The following is a 17706-nucleotide window of genomic DNA, read 5'->3' as shown; positions in this document are numbered from 1 at the left end:
AATGGTTACTGGAAGAACGTCTGTCTCTGCCTTGCCCGTCATTCCTATTTATTCAGCACATCCTCTTCTTACTCAGTCTTAAAGACTTAGACGCACAGGCTAGTCATCTGGAAAGTCAGTAGCTGAGGTAGGATTTGATTCCTGAACATGAGGTTATTTTTACCACACATGCCTGGGAGATTCATTAGACTGACTAGATGGAGGTTTTGGTCCAAACCGCTTAAAAGGTGGCACCATTATTAACAGAGACTAGACCGTTGAAGAATTTTGAGTATTATGATCAAAAATTCACTTACTGTCTTTGAAATTTAAGATACCTATTTGTATCCAAGTGAAGAAGTAGAGTAGGCAGTTTATATATGAGCCTTGAGTTTTGTAAAGTGTTTTAATTTTATATTCGTTGGTGTATAGTGTTTGAAATAATAATTTGAATGAAATCATTGACTTTACCTTGGGTCATTCATCCTATTCAAAGATCTAGGAGACAAAGAGGAAGTAGAAAAAAATCACTTTTATAAATGAATTCTTTATTCTCCCCATCAACTTTTCCAACATTTAAAAAAAATTATTACTTTTTAAATTGCCATACAGGTAACATTTTAATTGGTATTGAAATACCATTTGTTCTGGCATTTTCAAGTACAGTTTTTTTTTTGGTTTTTTTTTTTTTTTTTTTGGTTTTTCGAGGTAGGGTCTCACTCTGGTCCAGGCTGACCTGGAATTAACTCTGTAGTCTCAGGGTGGCCTTGAACTCACGGTGATCCTCCCACCTCTGCCTCCCGCGTGCTGGGATTAAAGGCGTGCACCACCACGCCCAGTTTCAAGTACAGGTTTTTAAAATTCCATTCCCTCCTCTTATCTTCCTCTTCCTTCTAACACTAGTTCCCCTCTCACTGTATCACGTATATCCTTTTGCCTATCCTTCCCACTTCTTCCAGCTTATCTTTCATGTTCACTTTTGATTATGGTCTATGTCTTAAGATTAAATTCTCATTCTCTCCTTCCCTCATATGTACACACTTTTATGGACCCGCATAACAGAGAGAAAAGTGGGATTTTGGTTTTTTCGAGTTTGAGTCACTTCACTTAAATATGGTTCTTTCCAAATCCATCCATTTTCCTGCATATTTAATAATTTCATTTGTCTGTACTGCTGAATAGAATTCCATTATGTATATGTGCATTTTCATTATCCACCCATCTGTTGCTGGGCGTCTTGGCTGATTGTAATTCTTAGCTGTTGTAATGCAGAGCTGCAGTAAATATGGATGTGCAAATATTTCTGTGGAGTGTGAAGTTCTTACATATATGCCCAGGAGTGGTATAACTGCTGTGTCTTTTATGAGAGATCTATTTGTAGCTTTTAAAATCTCTTTATTTGAGAGATGTATATAGAGAGAATGGGCCTCTAGCTCTAGTCACATGCACCACATTGTGTCATCTGGCTTATGTGGGTACTCAGAAATTGAACCTGGATCCTTCGACTTCCCAAGCTAAGCCATGTTTCCAGTCTTATTTCTAGTTTTTTGATTGTGTTTGTATTTAGCTTCTATATTGATTGCCATAATGGCTGTACAAGCTTGAACTCCAACCAACAGTGAGTGAGGGTTCCTTTTTCCCACATCTTCACTAGCATTTGTTGTCTGTTTTTTGTTTTGTTTTGTTTTGTTTTGTTTTTTGAGGTAGGTCTCACTCTAGCCCAAGCTGATCTGGAATTCACTATGTACCAGGGTGGCCTTAAACTCACAGTGATCCTCCTACCTCTGCCTCCCAAGTGCTGGGATTGTGCCACTATGCACCTGGCTGTTGCTTGTTTTCTTATTTATTTATTTGAGATGGAGAGATAGAGAAAGAAAGAAGGAGAATGGGCATGCCAGGACCTCCAGCCACTGCAAATGAACTCCAAGTGCATATACTACCTTGTGCATCTGGCTTATGTGGGTCCTGGGGAATTGAATTTGGGTCCTTTGGCTTTGTAGGCAAGCACCTTAATCTCTAAGCCATCTCTCCAGCTTTGTTGTCTGTTTTCTTGATGATAGCCATTCTGACTGAGGTAAGATGGTATCTCAATGTTGTTTTGATTTGCATTTCCCTGGTTGCTAGGGATGCTAAACATTTTTAAAGACTTGTTGGCCATTTTGATTTCTTTTCTGAACTCTTCATTTCATTAGCCCATTTGTTGAATGGTAGATGTTTGTTTTTGGTGTTTAATTTCTTAAAATAATTTTTATTGGGAACTTTAATATGTAAATATATTTCAAATTGGTCTTATTTTCATTGGGCTATCCTCTTATGTCCCTTTTCCCCACCCCATTTCACTGTGGGCCCTCCTCAGAAAGGTTATTAGCAATCACTGTAGATCATTGAATGGCTTTACAGTCTTCCTGTCCCCTCTTCCACAAGTTCCCTAAGCCTTGGAAGGTGTGTTGTATGTCTCCTTTCCTGAGTTTTGAGTCTCCTCAGTGTCTCCTGCCATCTCCCTGGGAAGGTTATCAGACTAGCTGTGCAAGCAGCACTCATGCTTCACCCACCCCTTACCTCCTCTGTGTGTTCCCAGGGCCCTGGCAGGTGTAACAGAGATAACGTGTCCACTACTGGGCACTCAGCTAGCTAGCTTGCTTGCTTGCTTGCTTGCTTGCCTGCCTGCCTGCCTGCCTGCCTGCCTGCCTGCCTGCCTGCCTGCCTGCTTTCTTTCTTTCTTTCTTTCTTTCTTTCTTTCTTTCTTTCTTTCTTTCTTTCTTTCTTTCTTTCTTTCTTTCTTTCTTTCTTTCTTTCTTTCTTTCCTTCCTTCCTTCCTTCCTTCCTTCCTTCCTTCCTTCCTTCCTTCCTTCCTTCCTTCCTTCTTTCCTTCTTTCTTTTCTTTCTTTCTTTCTTTCTTTCTTTCTTTCTTTCTTTCTTTCTTTCTTTCTTTCTTTCTTTCTTTCTTTCCCCTTCCTTCCTTCCTTCCTTCCTTCCTTCCTTCCTTCCTTCCTTCCTTCCTTCCTTCCTTCCTTCCTTCCTTCCTTTCTTTCTTTCTTTCTTTCTTTCTTTCATCATTCTGATGGGTCTTCCTGGTATTTACTATATCTGAAAAGAGCAGATTCTTTAACCAAGAGTGAGAGCAGCATGGATCAAGGGGATAAACATAGACATATAGAAAACTTTTTGATGAGCATTACCTCTCCTTTTAGTCAAAGATCATTGGAAGCTTCCCTCTACAGTCTGACCTTTAAGCTACAGGATTCTGACTGGGCCTCATATCCAGTCAAAGAGCAGCTGATTACCGCATAACCTATGTGCTACTGTTGCACAGGTGGGTACATAGTATCTAATCAGAGAGTAGTTGATAACCACCATAACCTTTGTACCACTGTTGCACAGGTACATGTCTTGCCTAGCTGGTTGATGTTTTAGCTTGCAGGTTTCTTTGCTTGTTCACACTGTTGACGACTCTTATCCCACAGCAGCACTTTCTAGCACTTAGTGAGAGCTAGCCCCCAGGGAGCTGGCTTCTGTCTCAGTTTTAGCATGATCTCTTAATGTTCTACGACCTCAGCCTGTGCTGTCTTAATCAGGAAGGTTTTACCATTTAGTTCTGGGGCAATGTTCTGCATTGTTTTGGGGGCCTCCTGGGCCTCTCTGACTAATACCTCACTGGGAGGGGCAACCCAATTCTTGCATGGCAACAGCCAATGGCTTTAGGGTATGGCTTTCTTTACCCCTGCAGGGTACTTTCTCTCTATCTTTACAACTTCTCCCTCCCTCCCTCCCCCCACTCTTTCTCTCATTTTATCTTTTTTTTTTTTTAAAGTCTCTTTCTTTTAATTTTTTTTTAAATTATTTTATTTATTTGAGAGCGACAGACACAGAGAGAAAGACAGGTAGAGGGAGAGAGAGAGAATGGGCGCGCCAGGGCTTCCAGCCTCTGCAAACGAACTCCAGACGCGTGCACCCCCTTGTGCATCTGGCTAACGTGGGACCTGGGGAACCGAGCCTCGAACCGGGGTCCGTAGGCTTCACAGGCAAGCGCTTAACCGCTAAGCCATCTCTCCAGCCCTCTCATTTTATCTTTTAATTAGCTAACAAAGAAGTAGGTGTCTGTAATACTGAGTCTTGCCATCTTTAGTTCTGTATATCTTCCTTTTTCCCAGACCTTTCCACTCCCCAAATAGCCTGCCCCTCCACTTGTCTGCCTCCCCTAATCCCTCCCCACTTCTCTCTCCAGTTCTTATTCTAGCTTTCTAACCAGTACTGCTGGTGCTTATTACAACTTGCAAACAAATCACATTACTCTATGTTAGGATCCACAGATGAGAGAGAACATTCAGTGTTTGTCTTTCTGAGTCCAGGTAACCTCACTTAGTATTTTTTTTCCAAGTCCATCCATTTTCCTGCAAATTTCATGTTTTCTTTTTCTTTCCACTGAATATAATTCTTTCCAGTGTATATCACATTTTCATTCTCAGTTGATGGATATCTGGGCTGATTCCATTTCCTAGCTATTGTGAATAGAGCAACAACACACATGGCTGAGCAAGTATCTCTATAGCAAAGAATAAAATTTTTAGCGTATTCCCAGGAGTGGTATAGCTGGATCAAATGGTAGGTCTATTTTTAGATTTTAATTTATTTATTTGCAAGCAGAGAGATACAGAGAGAGGGGGAAAAAAAGGGCATGCCAGGGCCTCTAGCAACTGCAAAGGGACTCCAGATGCATGTGCCACTTTGTGTGTCTGTCTTACATGGGTACTGGGGAATCGAACCTTGGTAGTTAGGCTTTGCAGGCGAGCTACTTAACTGTTGAATCACCTCCACACTGATGTCCATAGTGGCTTTACAAGTGTGTACTCCTACAAACAGTAATTTTAGTTTGCATTCCCCTTATGGCTAAATATGTTGAACATCTTTTTAGGTGTTTGTTGGCCATTTGTATTTCCTTTTTTTTTTTTTTTTTTTTGAGGTAGGGTCTTGCTACAAACCAGGCTGACCTGGAATTCACTATGTAGTCTCAGGGTGGCCTTGAACTCATGGCGATTCTCCTGCCTCTGCCTCCTGAGTGTTGGGATTAAAGATATGCACCACCATATCTGGCTTCGCTTGTATTTCTTACTCTTGAGAACTCACTGTTCAGTTCCCTCTTTTTTTTAAATTTTTATTTATTTATTTGAGAGAGGGAAAGAGGCAGAGAGAGAATGGACACACCAGGGCTTCCAGCCACTGCAAACGAACTCCAGACACATGCGCCCCCTTGTGTATCTAGCTTACGTGGGTCCTGGAGAATCAAACCTGGGTCCTTTGGCTTTGAAGGCAAGCACCTTATCTGCTAAGCCATTTCTCCAGCCCTCCCCACCCCCCCGTCTCGTTTTGTTTTGAGTTGCTTGATTTTTTTTTATTGCTTAATTTTTAAAAAACATATTTTCCTTCCCCTTACCAATGCAAGTATTTATTTTTATTCATTTATGAAAGAGAGAGAGAATGGACACCCCAGGGCCTCCAGCCGCTGCAAACAAACTCCAGAAGCATGTGCCACCATGTACATCTTGGCTTATGTGGGACCTGGAGAATTGAACTTGGGGTCTTAGGCTTCTCAGGCAAGTACCTTAACTGCTAAGACATCTCTCCAGCCCCCATATTACTTACTTTTTTTTATTTCTTTGTATATTCTATGTATTAAGCCTCTGTCAGATATATAGCTGGTGAAGATTTTCTTTCATTCTGTAGGTGGTCTGTTGACTGTTGATGGTTTGCTTAGCTGTACAGTAGCTTTTCATTTCATGAGCTCCCAGTGGTTGAGTATTTGTATTATTCCCTGGGATACTGGGGTCTATTCAGAAAGTCTTCCCCTGCACCTATGTCTTTGAGTGTTCTTCCTACTTTTTTTTGTTGTTGTTGTCATTTGATAGCTAGAGGTTTTATATTGAGGTCTTTGTGATCCATTTGGAGTTGATTTTGTTCAGGGTGAGAGAAAAGGGTCTAGATTCATTCTTTCACAAGTACTTATCCAGTTATCCAGAACCATCTGTAGAAAATACTGTGTTTTCTCCAGTGTATGTTTTTGGCATCTTTGTCAAAAATTAGAACTTACACTGAGATCATCTATTCTATTCCATTGATCTATATGTTTGTTTTTGTTCTAGTATCATGCTGTTTTTATTACTATGGCTTTATACTTTATAGTTATATTCTCAAATTAGGCATGGTGTTTTCATCATTAGTATTCTTTTTTTCTGAAAATATTTTTGGCTGAGTGAGGCTAGTGCTTTCATATGAAATTTGAGACTATTTTTTCTATTTCTGTGAACAAAGGTGCTGGAGTTTTCATTGGAATTGTGTTGAATCTGTATATTGCTTTGGGTAGGATGGCCATTTTAATATTCTTCTAATTGATGAGCATGGGGGATATTTCCATTTTATCCTGTTTTCCTCAGTTTATTTCTTTAGTGATTTAATGTTTTCATGGTAGAGGTCTTTCACCTCCTTGGTTAGGGATATTCTAAGACATGTTTTTTTTTTTTTGTGGTACTGTTTTCCTGATTTCTTTCTCAGTATGTTTGTCATTAGTATATATGAAGGCTACTGATTTTTATGTGCTAATTTAATGTTTTATTTTTTAATGTATAATATTTTTATTGACAACTTCTATACTTACAGGCAATAAACTGTGATAATTCCTTCCCCTCTCCCACTTTCCCCTTCACAACTCCACTCTCCATCATATACCCTCCCTCTTTTCATTAGCCTGTCTTTTATTTTGATGTCATTGTCTTTCTGTCCTATTATGAGGGTCATTTGCTAGGCACTGTGAGGTCATGGATATCGAAGCCAATATCTGTGTGGACAGTTGCATTATAAGGAGTTGTACCCTTCCTTTGGCTCTTACAGTCTTTTTGCCACCTCTTCCGCAGTGGACCCTGAGCCTTGGAGGGTGTGATAGAGATGTTTCAGTGCTGGACACTCCTCTGTCACTTCTTTTCAGCACTGTGATGTCTTTTGGGTCATCCCAGTGGTCACCACCATCTGAAAAGAGAAGCTTCTCTAACCAAACATGAGTGAAGCATTGAATATATGAATATGAACATTAAGTGTAGTGTTTACTGGGCAGTTTGGTGAGTATAACATATATTTTTAGCCAGACAAGAGCAGGCTTTATATCCCTAAGGCTCATGACCTCCCCTGCCATAGGCTTTTGATGAGGTTTCACTACCAGGCATGTATTCCCTCCCATAGAACAGGCCTCTAGACCAATTAGAAAGCAGTTGGTTTCCCCTAGAGCAGACATGCCCCTATTGCACCCATTTGGTCATTTGGCCTGGCTGGCCAAACTTGAGGCTTCCAGTGTCTGTTTTTTTTCACAGCTGATGACTTCTGTCTCCCATAGGGCTGCATGCAGTGCAGCTTTTTCTAGCTTTATTTCTCAGTGACCTTGTGGCCGTGGCATGTGAAGTCTTCAGCAGTAGGGTCTTGCCATCTGTTTCTCATGGGAATCCAAGGTCCTTGGCAATAGCCTGTAATGCTTTGGAGGCAACAGGGACCTCACTGGCCAACAACTAATTGGAAAGTATCCCATCCCTGGCACTGAAAATTTTCTAGTAACAATCTACGGCTTCTAGATGTGCCAATATCCAAAAAAGTAGGTTTTCATATGTCTTATTCAGAATATCTTGAATGTTGATTGACCCCCCCCCTTCTTTTGCTCAATCTCTTTCCCAGGCCTAAATGAAGCCCTTCCACTCCCTGTGATCTGTTCTTCTACTTACATATATACAATACCATCCCATAAATTCCTTCCTTCTCCCTCCCTTATAGTCTTTTTCAGCTTACTGACCTCTGTTACACACTCAAGTCTAAACAATTATAGCTAGGATCCACATATGAGAGAGAACGTGTGACGTTTGGCTTTCTGGGCCTGGGTTACCTCACTTAATATAATCCTTTCCAGATCTATCCATTTCCCAGCATATTTCATTTTTCTTTACTGTTGAATAGAACTCCATTGTGTAAATGTTCCACATCTTCATTATCCATTCATCTGTTGAGGGACCTCTAGGCTGGTTGTATTTCCTAGCCATTGTGAATAGAGCAGCAATAAACATGGTTGTGCAGATATCTCTAAGGTAGTCAGAAGAGTTAGGATATATACCTAGGAGTGCTATAGCAGGGTCATATGGTAAACCTATTTTTAGCTGTCTCAAGAACTTCCACACTGATTTCCACAATGGCTGTACCAGATTACATTCCCACCAACAGTGTAGAAGAGTTCCCCTTTTTCCACATCCTCACCAACATTTATTGTCAATTGTTTTCTTCATGGTAGCCATTCTGACAGTAGTGAGATGGAATTTCAAAGTAGTTTTAATTTGTATATTTCTGATGGCTAATGATGTATAACACTTTTTAGATGCTTATATGCCATCTGTATTTCTTCTGATGAGAACTCTCTATTTAGTTCCATAGCCCATTTTTAAATTGGGTTATTCGATTTCTTCATGGTTTTATTTTTTTGAGTTCTTTGTATATTCTGGATGTTAATCCTCTGTCAGATATATAGCTGGCAAAGATTTTTCTCCCATCTGTATGTTGTCTCTTTGCTCTATTCACAGTGTCCTTTGCTGTGTAAAAGCTTTGTTAATTTCCTGAGATCCCAGTGGTTGATTAGTGGCTTTATTTCCTGAGCAATTAGGGTTATAGTCAGAAAGTCATTACGTATGCCAATATGTTGAAGGGTTTCCCCTACCTTTTCCTGTAGTAATTTCAGAGTTTCAGGTCTGATACTAAGGTCCCTGATCCATTTGGACTTGATTTTTATACATGAAGAAAGACAAGAATCTATTTTCATCTTTCTTCCTATAGCTACCCAATTTTCCCAGCATTATTTGTTGAAGAGGCTGTCTTTTCTCCAGTGAATATTTTTGTCAAAAATCAGATGGCTGTAGCTGCCTGGATTTTAACATCTCCATTGCCTTCCATTGTTCTACACTTCTGTCTTTGTGCCAATACCATGCTGTTTTTGTTACTATGGCTTTGGAATATAGCTTAAAATCAGGTATCATGTTACCATTGGCCTTACTTTTTGTTGCTAAAAGTTGTTTTAGCTATTTGAGGTTTTTTTGTTCTTCCAAAAAAATTTTAGGATTGTTTTGTTTTCTATTTTCATGAAGTATGCCTTTGGAATCATATGGGGATTGCATTAACTATGTAGATTGCTTTGGGTAAGATTTATATTTTCACAGTATCAATTCTTCAAATACAAGAACATGGGATATGTTTCCATTTCCTAATGTGTTCTGCAATTTCTCACTTGAGTGTTTTACAGTTTTCATTGTAGAGATCCTTAACTTCCTTGGTTAGGTTTATTCCAAGGTACTTAAAACAGTTTTTTTGTTCATTTTTTATTTATTTATCTGAGAGTGACAAACAGAGAGAGAGAGAGAGAGAGAGAGAGAGGGAGAGGAAGAGAGAAAGAGAGAAAATGGGCACGCCAGGGCCTCCAGTCACTGCAAATGAACTCCAGATGCATGTGCCCCCTTGTGCATCTGGCTAATGGGGGTCCTGAGGAATTGAGCCTTGAACTGGGCTCCTTAGGCTTCACTGGCAAGTGCTTAACCTCTAAGTCATCTCTCCAGCCTTTTTTTTTTTTTTTGGAGGGGAGGCAATTGTGAATGGGAGAGATTCCCTGGTTTCATCCTCTACATGTTTGATATTAGTATATAGGAAAGCTACTGATTTCTCTGTGTTTGTTTTGTATCCTGCTACATTGCTAAAAGTGTTTATCAGCTTTGACAGTTTGCTAGTAGAGTTTTCAGGGTCCTTTATGTATAGAATCTTATCATCTGCAAATAATGATAATTTGGTCTCTTTCTTTCCAATTCATATCCCTTTATGAGTGTCTCTTTCCTTATTGCTGTAGCTAAGACTTCCAATACTATATTAAATAGAAGTGGGGACAGTGGACACCCTTGTCTTATTCCTGAATCTATAGGAAAAGCTTCCAGTTTTTTCCCCATTTAGTATTATGTTGGTTGTAGGTCTGTAATAAATAGCTTTTATTATGTTGAGATATGTTCTTGTATTCCCAGTTTCTGTAGGAGTTTTATGATGAAGGTGTGTTGGATTTTGTCAAATGCCTTTTCTGCATCTATTGAGATGATGTGATTTTTGTCTTTCAGTCTGTTTATATAGTGCATTACATTTATCGATTTGCGTATGTTGAACCATCCCTGCATCTCTGGGATAAAGCCTACTTGGTCGGCATGAATGATATATTCTTATATTCTGTTTGCTACTCTTTTGTGGAGAATTTTTGCATCTATGTTCATGAGGGATATTGGTCTTTAATTTTTTTTTTTTTTTTGTTCTATCTTTGGTTTTGGTGATGCTGGCTTCATAGGAGGAGTTTGGTAGAATTCCTTCCTTTTCTATTTTATGGGAAAGTTTGAGAAGAAGTGGAGTTAGTTCTTCCATGAAGGTCTGGTAAAATTCACCAGTGAATCCATCTGGGCCTGGACTTTCTTCTTCTTCTTTTTTTTTTTTTTGTTGTTGTTCATTTTAATGTATTTATTTGAGAGTGACAGTGAGAGAGAGAAAGAGGCAGATAAAGAGAGAGAGAATGGGCGTGCCAGGGCTTCCAGCCACTTCAAACAAACTCCAGACACGTGCACGCGGGTCCTGGACACTCAAGCCTTGAACCAGGGTCCTTAGGCTTCACAGGCAAGCATCATATGAATCAAGGAAATCTTTCAGATTTCCAAACTTAGAGACGTATACATTCTTAAAATATGTCCTTATGATTTTCTGAATATCTTTGGTATCTGTTGTAATGATGCTTTTTCCATCTCTAATTTTATTAATTTGTATCACTTCCCTCTTTCTTTTGGTCATGTTTGCTAAAGGCTTATCAATCTTGTTTATCCTTTCAAAGAACCAACTCTTTTTTTTTCTTTGATTCCTTGTTTTTTTTTTTTTTGTTTCTATTTCATTAATTTCTGCCTTAATCTTTATTATTTCTTCCTATCTACTGATTTTTGATTTGCCTTGCTGTTCTTTTTCTAAGGCCTTAAGGTGAAGCATTAAATTATTTACTTGTGAACTCTCTAATTTCTTAATATAGGCACTTAGAGCTATAAATTTCCCTCTTAGGACTGCCTTCATTGTGTCCCATATATTTCAGTATGTTGTATTCTCATCTTCCTTTGATGCTATGAATTTATTGGCTTCCTTTTTGATTTCTTCAATGACCCATTCATCATTCAATACTGTACTGTTTAGCCTCAATGAGTTTTTGTGTGCTCTGTAGTTTTTCTTGTTGTTTAGTCCCATTGTGGTCAGATAGAGTACAAGGAATTGTTTCAGTTTTCCTGTATTAGTTAAGCTTTGCTTTGTGTCCTAATATATGATCTATTTTGGAGACTGTTCCATGTGCTGCTGAGACAAATGTATTTTCTGCAGTATTTGGATGGGATGTTCTGTAGATATATGTTAGGTCCATTTGTTCCATGATATCATTTAGTCCAGATGGCTCTCTTTATAATTTTTTGCTAGGATGACCTGTCTATTGATGAGAGTGATGAAGTCACCCACTACAATTATGTTTGGTGTTATTTGTGACTTTACGTCTAACAGTGTTTGATGAAATTGGGAGCCCCCATGTTAGGTGCCTATATGTTTAGGATTGCAATGTCCTCCTGTTGGAGTGTTCCTTTAATCAGTATAAAATGACCTTTACCTTTTCTCACTGTTATTTTGAAGTCTGTTCCATCAGAAATTAGGATAGCATCCCCTGCTTGTTTCCTAGGCCAATTTGCTTGAAATACTATTTTCCTTTCTTTCACCCTAACACAGTGTCTACCTTTTATTGAGAGATGAGTCTCCTGGAGGCAACAAACAGCAGGATCCTGCCTTTTAATCCAATCTGCAAGCCTGTGTCTTTTGGTTGGGGCATTGAGGCCACTGATACTAACAGTTATTATTAACACCAATCTCCTGAGTGCAGTGCAGATGACACTGTTCTCTAGGGGTCACCATTGCCGGTCTTGTCTACTGGTGACTTCCTTAGACTAGGCTCTTTACTGAAAAGCTGGAACTGATGTCCTCATAGAGAATCTACAGAAGTAATTTGAATGAATTAAAACCAAATCTTGATAGCAGGAGACATCTTCCTGGTCTAGATATACAATTAGAATTTAGGTTGGAAACTACTTTAAAAAGAGGTTTTTTTGGGCTGGAGAGATGGCTTAGCGGTTAAGCGCTTGCCTGTGAAGCCTAAGAACCCCGGTTCGAGGCTCGGTTCCCCAGGTCCCATGTTAGCCAGATGCACAAGGGGGCACACGCGTCTGGAGTTCGTTTGCAGAGGCTGGAAGCCCTGGTGCGCCCATTCTCTCTCTCTCTCCCTCTATCTGTCTTTCTCTCTGTCTCTGTCGCTCTCAAATAAATAAATAATTTTTAAAAAGAGGGTTTTTTGGTGGGGGGGGGTGTCTTCAGTCTCTGTGTAAATACCAACGTGCTTATTATGCATTGTAAACTGTGTATGCCTGTGTATGAATCTGAAGAGCTGATTTCTACTTCAAATGAAGCTACACCTTTAATTTTATTAGGCCCCCTTCACCTGAAATCTTATAAATGTTTGTAAATAGAACACTAAAATTTGTAGTGGTAGGATCAATTTGGGAATATCTGCTGAGAGACCAAAAAGGTCATTTTTTTAAAGTACCTTGGTTAAAGAGTAAAGATTATTCCTTTTATTTTTAAAAGAAGAATGCATTCTAACAAACAGAGCTGCATGGACAATTCAAACAAATCCATGAAGTGCAGTACCCATTCAAAAATCACACTTCCTAAAGACTGTTCAAAAGCAGGGTCCAGACGGGCTGGGGATGTCACTGCCTGCAGACTGATGTTCAGATTCTGGTGCATTGAGAGAAGAGCAGGGCTGCTTCAGAGCAATGTGAAAAAAGCCAGAAGCTCCGGACAGGTCTGTAAAATGGCAAGTCCCACATTTACGCTAACTAGCAAAACTGGCTGGAAACTCATAGAAAAATAGAAAAAAAATGTTTGAAAATCTTTCCTGCTGGTGTGCACTCCTTACAATAGCAGACTTTTGCAAATAGAGTTTTACAGTCTATATTTAAAAATTGTATGTTTGTAACAAAGTCTGTGGAAAAGTGAAAAAAAGGTTATTATTGGAGGGCATGTGTATATTCTTGCCATTCTTCTTGTTTTGTAGTGCTTCCTGTTTCCCTTTACTCTCTGTTTTAACTGTTATTTGAGTATGGTTTATTTTTTCATGTTTCCTCATGTGTGTGCTTTGCTTTCTCTTCAGCATGAAGGATTCCTTCAAGTATTTTTTCTTTTTTAATTTTTAAATTAATTTTTATTTATTTATTTGAGAGTGACAGAGAGAAAGAGGCAGATAGAGAATGGGTGCACCAGGGCCTCCAGCCACTCACTGCAAATGAACTCTAGATGATTGCACCACCTTGTGCATCTGGCTTACATGGGTCCTGGAAAATCAAGCCTCAAATGGAAGTCCTTAGGCTTCTCAGGCAAGCACTTAACCACTAAGCCATCTCTCCAGCCCTCCTTCGAGTATTTTATGTAGAGCTGGCTTAGTTGTCATAAATTCCTTTAGCCTGTTTTTGTTGTGGAATGACCTTATTTCTCCTTCAATTTGGATAGATAGCTTTGGAGGATAAAGTCATCTTGGTTGACAGTTATCTTTCAGAACTTGGAATATATCACTCCAAGCCCTTCTGGCTTTTAAAGTTTGTGATGAGTAATCTGCTGTTATCCTGATAGGCTTGCCTTTATAGGTGACTTGCTTTTTTTCTCTAACTGTGTTCAACATATTTTCCTTGGTTTGTGTGTTTAGTAGTTTAATTATAACGTGGTGAGGAGAGGTTCTTTCCAGATTTTGTCTGTCTGGTGTTCTAAAAGCTTTCTGTATCTGCATTGGCATTTCTTTCCCAATTTGGGGAAAATTTTCTTCTAAGATTTTGTTGAAAACACCTACTCTGCCTCTAGATTTAAATTCTTCTCCTTCTACTATACCCTGAATTCTTATGTTTGATCTTTTCATAGTGTCCTGAATATCTTGAAATTCCCATCCATACCTTCAGATTAGCTTATCTTTCTCTTGGTTGGATTGTATTAGATCTCCCACTTGATCTTCTAGTTTAGATATTCTCTCTCTCTCTCTTTTTTTTTTTTTTTTTACTTTATTTTTATTTATTTATTTGAGAGAGAGAAAGAGGCAGAGAGAGGGGTAGAGAGAGAATGGGCATGCTAGGCCCTCTAGCCACTGCAAACGAATTCCAGACATGTGTGCCTCCATGTGCATCTGGCTTATGTGGGTCCTGGGGAACTGAACCAAGGTCTTTTGGTTTTGCAGGTAAAACATCTTAACTGCTAAGCCATTGCTCCAGCCCTAGTTTAGATATTCTGTTCTCTCCTTCATCCATTCTACTGGTGAGACTTTCCACAGAGTTTTTTTTATGTGACTTACTGTGTTTTTCAGTGCTAGTGTTTCTATTTCCTTACTCATGTCTTATGATGACCTCCTTACATCATTAAGGTGGTTTCCTATGTTCTCTTAGAATTCCTTAAGGAATTTGTTTCCTTCTTTAATTCCTTTGTTTTCTTCGTTGATTCCTTTAATTTCTTCTTTGATGTCTTTGAGTATAGATAAAATCTTTTTTTTTTTTTTTGAAATCTTGGTCAAGTATTTCACCTAAAACAGTCTAATTGGGGGTCTGTTCTGATGGATTTATATTTTTTGGCGTTACTGTATCGTCTTGATGCTTTGTGTTTCTTATAATGTAGCAGTTTTTGCATCCTGAGTTGATTTGCTGTTTGGGTTTTCTAATTATCTGCAGTGCTCTTAGATTTGGAAATCCAACTTTATGTACCTTCAGAATAGGAGTTTAAGGTGCCAAGTACAACTCTTGTGCTCCAGTCCAACCACACAAGTAAATCTAGGTATTGAGTTTGCTATTCAGGCATTCTAGAGGCTGGGTGGAGCAGTTTACTGGCACAGTTCTAAAATTCAACTGAGCAATATACACATTCCATCAAAACCGCACAGAATATTCAAGTGTGTGGACTGAAACAAACAGAAAACCTTATAAAGCCCCATTGTTAAGGGTGTGTGTTGAGCTGGGAGGTTGAGATTTCTGTTCTGAAAGGGGTTCCAGGTCAGCCTGGGTCTGAATCTGACTCTGCCCCCAATAATGACAAAAGCAAAAGACCTTATGAATCTGAAAGCATCCAAGGCAACAGTAGTCAACACCCAAATACAGCCTAATTGAGAATGGTAAAGCCAACTACGAATATGCAACCCCTAACCCAACCTGACATGGAAAGAGAGATTAGCACTTGCTCTGCAGGTCTGTGTACCTGCTTTTTTATCAGTCCTTTTGGGGTGGCTTCCAGTCTCACCAGTGCTAGTGCCTACCTCAGTCCCTCCATATTGTGCTGTGGATATGGTATTCTGATCAGCTGTGCTGGATCCAGCCTAGCCGCCGGGGGCTGAATGTGTTCTGAGGTTCGAGATTCTGACGGTTAGGGGATGGGAGAGTGCAGGAAGCCTGGAGTTGTACTGGAACTGCTCAGCTGGTCCCACCTGTATCCTCCTCAGGTGGTCTCTGCTGTCTTCCCTTCAATTTTCTTGATTTTACAAGGAAGCTGATGAGGTTGGAAAATTCCTTCGTTTGGTCTCTGCTCCTGCAGCTTGGCGTTGGGCCAGGCAGATGTGTGAATCCCTATGGATCGGAGCCACAAGTGCCTGGGTGGGATTGTGGCCAGTTTTCTCCTTTCCAGTACATCTTGGTCTTCCCTGCTTCTTTGCTGTGGCCAATAAAAACACCTTCACTTTTCAGAAGAAGAGTGTATTTTGTTGTGGTTTTGCTTAAATCCCTCCCTAGACTGGTTTGGCATGACTCCTAAGCTGCCACCTTACCTGGAAGTCCTGCATTAATTTTATATCCTGACCATTGTGCTGGTGTTTAGCAGCTCTAGAAGATTTTTAGAGTCTTTCTAGTCTTTTACATGTAGAATTGTGTCATCTACAAATAAATGTAGTTTTTTTTCTTTCAAATTTGTGTCTCTTTTATTTCTTTCTCTTGTCTTATCACTTGAGCTAAGACTTCAAGTTCTATATTAAATAGCCCCAGAGAGTGGACACTCCTGTTTTGTTTTAGGCCTTAGAAGGAATACTTTCAAGTTTTTCTCCATTTAGAATGATACAGGCTTTAGGCCTGTTGTATATAGCCTTTATTATGTTGAGTTGTGATCCCTCCATTCCTAGTCTGGTGCTTAAGTTTTGCAGATCTTTGTAAACTCTGGTAATTAGCCCTAGGACTTAAATATAGCTAGTAAGGACTTTTTCCCACTTGGTAGGCTGTTTGCTTTGTTGGCGGTTTCTTTTGTTGTACAGAAACTTTAAATTTCATGCAGTCTTGTTTGTTAATTCTTGGAGGATATGCTGTGCTGTTGCTGTCCTGCTTAGAAAGTTCTTGTTTATGCCTGTATCCGAATAATGTTTCTTATTTTCTCCTCCAGCACTTTCTTTCAGGTTTCAGACTGAGGTCTTTGATCCACTTTAAATTGATACTGTGTAAGAAGAGAGCTGTGGGTTTAATTCCATTGTTCTGCAAGTGCATATTCAGTTTTGCCAGCACCTTCTGTCTTTCTGCTGCACGTTTTGGGTTCATTTGTCAAAGATTAGGTGGCCAAAGCAGTGTGGATTTACTTCTGGGCCTTTGTTCTGTTCCATTCATCTAACCAACATATTTTTCTGTTTCTTATTATTTCACATAGTAGCAGAATATCACTCTCTTGTTTGGTATAACTTTTAATTTCCTGCTTTGATGAATTATATTTGACAAAAATTACATACATTTAAGGTATAGGACATTGTGAAATAATGCTTATCACTGTAAACAGCATATTCATCCCACACATTATTAACTATCCCTTTTTGGAAAATATTTAAGAGTGTGGGCTGGAGAGATGGCTTAGCGGTTAAGTGCTTGCCTGTGAAGCCTAGGGACCCCTGTTCGAGGCTAATTCCCCAGGACCCACGTTAGCCAGATGCACAAGGGGGCGCACACATTTGGAGTTCGTTTGCAGTGGCTGGAGGCCCTGGTACGCCCATTCTCATTCTCTCCCCCCCCCTTCTCTCTCTCTGCCACTCTCAAATAAATAAAAATGAACAAAAAAAATTGAAAAAGTGTGCTCTGCAGATTTCAAGTATACATACAATATTAATTATAGTTACCATGTTATATGTCAGATCTCTAGAATTTATCTAATACTGCATAAGTGAAACTTTATATCCTGTTACCAACATCTTACCATTTTCCCACCTCCCAGCTCCTGAAAGCACCATTCTATTTTTTGATTGTATGAGTTTGAAAAGATTCCACCAATAGGTAAAGTCATGCAATAATATTTGCCATTCTGTGCATAGTTTATGTCACAGCATAATTTCCTCTAGGGTTATCCTTATTACTACAAATTATGGGATTTCCTTTTGCTTAAGGCTGAATACAATTCCATTTGTATTAATTTCATATATCTAGTTTGATATGTCATGATTTGCCTGTTTTTGTTGCCTAGGCTTTTTGAGGGGGGTTCTATATTAGGGTTCTCTAGAGGAACAGAATTGATACAACAAATATGTATTATAAAGAAGATTTATTAGGTAAGCTTTCATAATATGTGTTAGACAGCTGG

General features: G+C 39.3%; 1 protein-coding gene across 3 annotated transcripts in view; it reads left to right on the top strand.

Annotated features, from left to right (window-relative positions):
- Positions 1-17706, top strand: part of Magi3 (membrane associated guanylate kinase, WW and PDZ domain containing 3) — a 261567-nt gene that overhangs the window by 80479 nt on the left and 163382 nt on the right. The window lies entirely within an intron of this gene.

This window comes from Jaculus jaculus, chromosome 19 (genome assembly GCF_020740685.1).
Source record: "Jaculus jaculus isolate mJacJac1 chromosome 19, mJacJac1.mat.Y.cur, whole genome shotgun sequence".
NCBI lineage: Eukaryota > Metazoa > Chordata > Mammalia > Rodentia > Dipodidae > Jaculus > Jaculus jaculus.
This window is presented reverse-complemented; position numbering and strand designations above follow the sequence as displayed.